Source organism: Hakea prostrata, chromosome 10 (genome assembly GCF_041222555.1).
Source record: "Hakea prostrata isolate BN-2017 chromosome 10, UWA_Hpros_2, whole genome shotgun sequence".
Taxonomy (NCBI): Eukaryota; Viridiplantae; Streptophyta; class Magnoliopsida; order Proteales; family Proteaceae; genus Hakea; species Hakea prostrata.
The window spans coordinates 46,661,760-46,669,712 of NC_142609.1; the positions used below are offsets into that span (position 1 = coordinate 46,661,760).

The 7,953-nt window shown below is 35.1% G+C and overlaps 1 pseudogene; it reads left to right on the forward strand.

Annotated features, from left to right (window-relative positions):
* The first annotated feature begins 5,936 nt into the window (after positions 1-5,936).
* Positions 5,937-7,569, forward strand: LOC149003483 (putative membrane-associated kinase regulator 1; annotated as a pseudogene).
* The last annotated feature ends 384 nt before the right edge of the window (positions 7,570-7,953 follow it).

The following is a 7,953-nucleotide window of genomic DNA, read 5'->3' on the forward strand; positions in this document are numbered from 1 at the left end:
CTCACCAAACCCCTCTTTGGGGAACTTCCCATCAAAAAGTATAAACTGCAAAATGATAAACAGAGAATTATTGTTCTTCTCACTGAAGTTACAATCCCTGCAGCCTTGACATGATCCTTCATTTCCAACCACATTCTTGGCTCCCCTGCCAGAATCTTAATCATCTTTTGTAAAAGTAAGAAGACTCCGCAGAGAGGAAGCAGAGATTGCCATGCAAGTACAATTGAAATCTTCCAGTTTTTCATGTTGGGGTGAGGCTATGGGCTTTTAGCCATAAGCTTAAATTTTACTTCTAAGAGACTAAATAATTAAATTCATGGGAAAGTGGTGGAATTTCTCAAAGCAGAAGGCAACTTCATTATAAAATTTTAACACACCGTAAGCAACGTTTATAACAGACTGCACCATCACAAATACCCACATAAAATGCATCTATCACAAACTCAAATTCATACAAAAACGGGTTAGGAATGGGGGTTGAAGCAAAACAACAGGAGGAAATAGATAGCATCATCAAGAAATACCCACATAAAACGCATCTATCACAAACTTAGATTCATAGATAAAAAGGATAGCGTGGGGGCAAAGCAAAATGACTGGAGGTTACACGGACGCACTTAAGTCCTTCCCAATTGCTGCTTTGGCTACTTCAAGACCGTAGGTTTTTTCTTTCCTGGTAATTTTGATTCAGATTATGACCTTACGGTTTGTGTGGCTGGACAAATACCCTAACTAAATACTGCTATTTTTTCCTATCCTCGCAAAAATTAAAGAATCAATGAATCAAACAATGCATCATGGTAACATCAATAAACAGATGATTCAAATCAATACCTTGTATACAGTAAAGAAAACAGAGAACGTGAAAACAGGAGAGATAACGGAGACAGAGAGAAATAAATTACCTCGAAAGCTACCCAGGAGGAAATTGAGTTGCGTTAGTTGCAGAGATGTGATAAGAGGGAGAAGACATGATAAAGGTTTAACGGGCGTTCCCGCGGGAGACCAGTGCAAATTTATCTTTAGGGCCTGTTTGGTTACATGAATCCAGAGATTTGAAATCTCTGGATTCACAAATGGAAGCTTTTTACCTGTTTGGTTGTGTGAATCCCTAGATTCATGAAATCTAGAGATTCACATTTTTACACTAAAAACGTGAATCTGTAGATTTATGGGTATGAGGTGAAATACAGAGATTTCACCCATACTATCAAAGCATTAAACATTTAAACCATAATTCAATAAATAATTTTTTAGGATAAATCTAGAAATTTCATTCAAAAAATTCAAACGAACCAAACAGTTAATTTTATGAACCATGACTCTAGAGATTTGAAGTCTGTAGATTTGAAATTTCTAAATTTTTGAAATCTACAGACTCAAGTAACCAAACAGGCTTAAAGAACGAGTTAAAAGTTGTGTCGCAATGAAATTTGGGGCGAGAACGTTATTATTATTATTTTGGAGAAAATGACAATTTATATTAATAAAAGTAAATATAATACATACAATAATATAGTATTATGTTCTAAAGAAACTATGACTCTACTCCTCTTCTACAACATATTGAGAGAACTGAGCAGATAAAGATAGAGGATCAGCAAAATTTCTTGGTCCGCCGTTGCCAATCCGACTAAATAATCCGTGCACCTATTAGTCTCCTTAACTCCATGCACCAAAATATACTCCTGAAACAAAAATCTCAAGTAAATAACATCCTCAACAATGTGTAATATCCCCCGATGTGGGTGGTAAATACCCAGTAAAATCCTAATTGCCACTTGGGAGTCTGAATGTACAAAAACCTTAAGTGGAGACGTCGCAAGGGCGGGATATGTAATATCCTCAATAAGGGTGTAAATGAATAATCGAAATATGCTTAGTTAGTAAAAAAAAAATTGGGTCAATGTCCCTCTTTGTGCCTACTTTTGAGACGTGCGTAACACCCGTTGTGCCTAATTTTGAGATGTGTTTTTTTTCAAAACAACAGAACAAGTGAGAGTTGTTTTTACAAAAACCCTTTTTATATGTAAGATTTGGACCCATTCATTTCCTGAAAACAATAAAACAACTCATTTTACAAACCTTCTTTTTTTTTTTTTTTTTCAACATTATAAAAATGAGAGAACACCACAAATTGTTCCTTGACCCATTACCGAACATACCATTAGGGCTTACAAGTTTTAATAGGGAAATAATAGAAATAACCCTACCATATTGTATTGTACCAAATTGCTAAATATGGTCATGTACCATACCATATCAAATTTTTATACACTACGATTTAAAAAACGAGGTTTTGGTACCTTTAAATGGTTTTAATATGTAATTGACACCCTTATCTGGTAAATAAATGGTTAGTTAAACTTATACCCTTAGATACTTATTTTATTAATAAATAATGTATTGGAGAAGCTAAGTAGCTAACGTTACATAAACCATTACCCAACTTGTTTGAGCTGGATTAAATGACTTTGGTGTAGGTCCCACCTCTACTAAGCCTGCTTAGTCATGGTGTACATTTAGCTTTCTTGTTTCTTTTACATCTGTCGAACAAAATCAATTCAAATAATCTGTGTAATCTGATATGTTTTTGTAGAATTTTTTTTTTGTTTTTTCATTTGAAACCAACTGGGCAACTGATATTTAATGCGGTTTTAAACCCCACTTTGAGAATTCTAACAAAAAAAAATAAAAAATCGAAGGTCATTCTTGTCTTTTGCATATAAAAAATAACCCCCATTTTGAAATCTTAAAAGTTTAATTTTTTTTTTTACTGATTCACTTGTTTTTCTAATTCGAAGGGGATTTATTGACACCCTTTGTATGTGACAACTGACAACTACACTGTAGATTAACATTGGAAGCATGCAGTTGGATCAATTGAGGTCTTGCACTGATTTTGAACCATTGCCTTCATTTTGTGCCGAATTGGGGTAAATGGGTTCTCTTTGGATTATTATTTTACGATGGAAATTAGGGTTAGGTCTCCATGTGATTTTAGTGTTTTTCTTCGTATTCGTCTTTTCCTCTCTATGGTGTGATATTCTCATGGATTTGTTGTTGTAATCTTGCAGTCAAGTATGATTCTAGCCTTCTAAGTGCTTTGGTGCAAGTATGTGTTGCATGCTTGTATTCTTTTTTTTTTTTTGGATAAGATTTAGCATCTTATAATGCATTTGTATTAACAACTAAGCCTTAGAAAATATAGGTCTTGTTGGGACCAAACTCTGTCAACAAATCTCTCTCCTGTTTTTTTTCTTTTCATCTGCATGATTTATTTGATTTCAAAGTAGGGATGGGAATCGTAGGGTACTGGTCCAACCGTCCAACATAATACTTATAAATTAAAAAATGATTTTTTTTTTGAGAACTGAGGTTCATCCAGGTTAGCTTGCGTGCACCACGATTTACTTCCTAAGGGGGAGCTTTATATCTTTATATTAATGCCCCGAATGAGTGCGAACCCAAGACCTCTCCTAGGGAAGTTGGGTCTTTAACCGCTTTAACATACCACATTTAGAAAAAATTAAAAATTTAAAAAATTAAAAAATAATTTTCATATAAATAAAAGAAAGAAGTGTAGTTGGTGAACCCTAGCTCATTCCCATGTCCCATAGGATTTAGGACTTAGGAGGCCTTTAGTTTGAGCTTACAACCTATTAGCCTGTTTCCTCTCTTTCTTCAACCCCCACTCATAAAAAAATAAAAGGCAAAATTATTTATAATTAACGGGAATCATCTTTTATGATACTTCTAATAAAACATTTAATTGAAATCTCACGCGCCATTAATATATGGCCATTCCCTAGTTATAGACTATGGATGAAATAATCAAAACATTTAATAACACATAAATGAAATGTTTGAAGAAAAATGTACAATATCGCTCTACCCAAAAATCATAATCATAATTGTAATTATTAATAAAACAAAAAACATAATAAATAAATTAATTCTGTATTGGTGACATGTGGCAGACACACTAGGAGAACATCAGCCGTTCATTTGGGAAGATCAGATCTAATCAACCAATACTTACTTCTGTCTCGTTCCATGATTATCGCGACAAAATGAAGAATCTAAAAGCGGCCATAGATTCTTATTATGATTAGTCAAATAATAAACGGTTTGACTGAGATCTCACTTTTAAGGGACCAACCAATCAGGTTATCGAAGTAGGTATCACCTCGATGCCCTAGCCATGGAGCCATGTGCATATGCATGTGCATGTAAAGCCATTGGTAGCATGGTAGCATAGGTGTGGACGGCCGGCCTGGCCCATAAACTTTTCTTTTTTGGTAATCCTGTTATACCCTTAGATGCTTACTTTATTAACAATGTATTGGAGATGCTAAGTAGCTAACCCTACATGAACAATGGCCCACCTTATTTGCGGTTCAACTTCAGTGTCACGCACTAAATGCACAATATTGTACTGTCAACGATTGAGATTAAAATTTCGACTGAAATTTCGATCTCGATCGTTAGCAGCAGGTGCTACACAATAATGCGCAACATTCAAGTCTGCCTACTTTTTTGAGCTTAACCCAGTCCTACCTCTACTTGCCTACTTTGATATGGCCTACTTTGGCATGGTATTGCAACATTCATGTTTCACGTTTTTTAATATTTTTTTAATTAATTTTGATTGAATTGAAACAACCTTTATAAATTATATATGGATGATCTCATTTGTTTTTTTGTGGATTTTTTTTTCCTTTTTAAACTTTTTATATTTGGTTACATGAATCCAGAGATTTGAAATCTCTGGATTCATGAATCTGAGAATTATACCCGTTTGGTTGTAAAAATCTCTAGATTCATGATCGATATTCACATTTTTACACTAAAAACGTGAATCTGTAGATTTATAGGTAAAGGTGAAATCCATAGATTTCAAAAAAGCTATACATTTGCACATTTACAAAAATCACGTCGATCAAATAGTTTTTTAGGATGAATCCACAGATTTCATTCCACAACCAAACATCTAATTTTATTAATTATAACTCCATAGATTTGAAATCTCCAGACTCATGTAACCAAACACGCCAAAAATGAATCGATTATTTTGGCACAATTTAAAACACACTTTTGAGAATATTTGTGAAAAAAAAAATACTTTGCTTGAAAAGATAGAGAGTTATTCTTTTTTTAATATTAAAATATAACTTCTTATTTTGTAACCCTAGAAACTCAAATTTTTTTTCTATTTCACTCTTGTTTTTTAATGCTTAGTTTCAGCAATCAGATAAAAACAAGAAAAAGGGTTTCTTACTTGGAAACAAGGAAACAGAACAAAAAAAAATAAAATTTGCCATGCAATCCCTCAAGCCATGTAATGAATTCAAATTTGATTGAACTTCACGTTCAGCCAGTCATTGCTAGGAGGAATTAGATCTAAATATTGGAATTGCGATTTGATTCAACTCTTCAAAGTAGCTACTTATTTTAGGCTCGACCTTGTTATGTTTTCATCATGTTAATGGTTGCTGATTTTTCTTTTTTCTTGTTTGCATTGATTAAGTAAGAATGATATCAAGTTTAGTTTTCTTTCATCATACATTCACGAGATTGTCTACTTTATCGATCTTCAGAACATATATTCTATTAAATATATAATAAAATGACATCAAAATAGGGTTGTCTTCAACCTTAAAAGGTAAAGAATCCCACACCCCACCCAACTTGAATCCATCATTGTCTGTATTAAATTCATGATCAAATTCTAGCTTTATCTAATTTCAATTTTTTTTTAAACCCTAGATTGGACCATTTGAGAGAACCATTCCTAAACCCTTTTCTATGCAAAATACAAAGTTGACCTGATTTATGGATCTCACAAACCAGCTTTTACATCTGCCCTACAGCAACTAGCTAAGCTGACTTGGCTCTCCATCATTTACACAATAAATAGCAAATCACCACCCAAAAACACTGAAAAGGAAGCAGCAAAAGTAATCTGTTTTTCTAGTTTCTTTTGCAACCTTATCACGTGCCATGCACGTGAGATTACCCAAAACTCGGTATATTTTTGCAACTGAAAGACACATGCCTGCAAACACTCCACATGCAAACTGTAGTAGTTACAGAGCAGAACCAAACTAGAACCAGAGGTTTCGAAGCTTTCATCTTTACTTCACTAGCTTTCTCATCTCACCATTCTCTATAAACTTACTTCCTCCATTATTGTAGCTTCACTCTTTTTTCTCTTGAAATTAAGAGATGGGTGGAAGAAGAAGAAGAAAATGTGAGAATGAATCATCAAAATCTCTAACCTCCCCTTCTTCTCCATCTCACTCTTTCTCTTCATCTTCTTCTTCAGATTTCGAGTTCACAATCTCTATATCTCCTCGCAAGACTTCCAACAATCTCTGCCCTGCAGATGAGCTTTTCTACAAAGGCCAACTCTTACCTCTTCATCTCTCTCCTCGTCTCTCCATGGTTAGAACCCTCTTGCTTGCTTCTTCAAGTACCTCCTCTTCTTCAGACACCACCACCACTGCGTCTCGTGACTCCACTGGCAGTTCCAACGATTCTCACTCATCTTTCTCCAGCGATCTTGGATTATTCACTGACTGTGACTCATCTCGACCCAGTTCTGTTACAGAGGAAGACGAGTTCAAACGACTCAACCAGGGAAATTTCCAGAGCCAACAAATCAAGAAACCCAAATACTTCTCCTTAGCGAGATTCTCCTCTGTTTTTCGGAAGAACAGAGATCAAGAAAATGTTCAGGTTTCTGTCTCTGCATCTTCAGTGAAGCGTATGAGTTCGTCTGCCAAAGATGTCATTCGTAAGTACTTAAAAAAAGTGAAGCCTTTATATGAAAAGCTTTCACAGAAACAGCAGCAGCAGCAACATAGAGAGAAGATAACAACGCTAGTTACTGCGGTTTCATTGCCGGCGAAAACAGAGAGATCTACGGGGAAGGATGGAGAAAATGTTGCGGTTTCAAACACCACGAAATACAATAATGGTGTCTGCGTGATTCCTCATTCTTTCTCTGGAAATCTGAGTCTGAGATACCCAAAAAGGAGAAGCTGTATCTCGAGTTGCCCATCATCGATGCGTTCATCACCGAGTCACTCTGGAATTCTTTCTCGAAGTGCTGTGATAGGTGGAATGTACTCTGATTCATCATCAATGGAGGAGTTGCAGAATGCGATTCAAGGAGCGATTGCACATTGTAAGAATTCCATGGCTACCCAGAATTAAAAGTTGGTAAGTAAAGATTCTGAAATCGCTAACTTCTAATCTTAGCTTGAAGTTTTCTCTCTGTGTATTATTTTGAAGTTCTAGTTTTTAACTTTCCAAGTCTAGAAATGAAGAAACAGATTTGTTATTTTGCTTTCACTTTAATCCGATGTTAATCAAATGAGAAACCCTTCTCGATTTTCTTTTAATTTGGCTTTGGTAATTGGAATCTAGCCTATCGAAGTCAGATTCTTGGTATATGGAGGGAAATTTTGTTATTTATTATCTGTTCTGTTCTGTTCTATCTCCAGCTCCAACGTTCCATAAAAGTTTTCTTGAATTTGAATTATTAAAAGTCCATCTGTCTCTCTGTTTGTTTTTTATTTTTAAATGGCAAGTTCTGGTCGATGGGATCTGAGAAGGGGAAGCATCCATGTGCCAATGTGGGCACTTCCAGTGGTGTTTATCTGTTTATGCGAAGAGAGAGAGAAATGAGTGTTGGATACTAAATTATTCATGATGAATGGTCCCTATTAGGTATTAGCTTCTACATATGCTAGAAGTTAAAAAAAATTACTTCTTTTACCATCAAAAGTTAGGCTCAGTTCGCCAGGGAGACAAGGGACAGCTCTTACGTTCCACAGTAATTTTGATAAGCTCGACTTCGGGTGTTGTGCAATTAATATGTAGTACTGGTGCTGCTAACGGTTGAGATCGAAATCTCAAATTGAGATTTCAATCTCGACCGTCCAT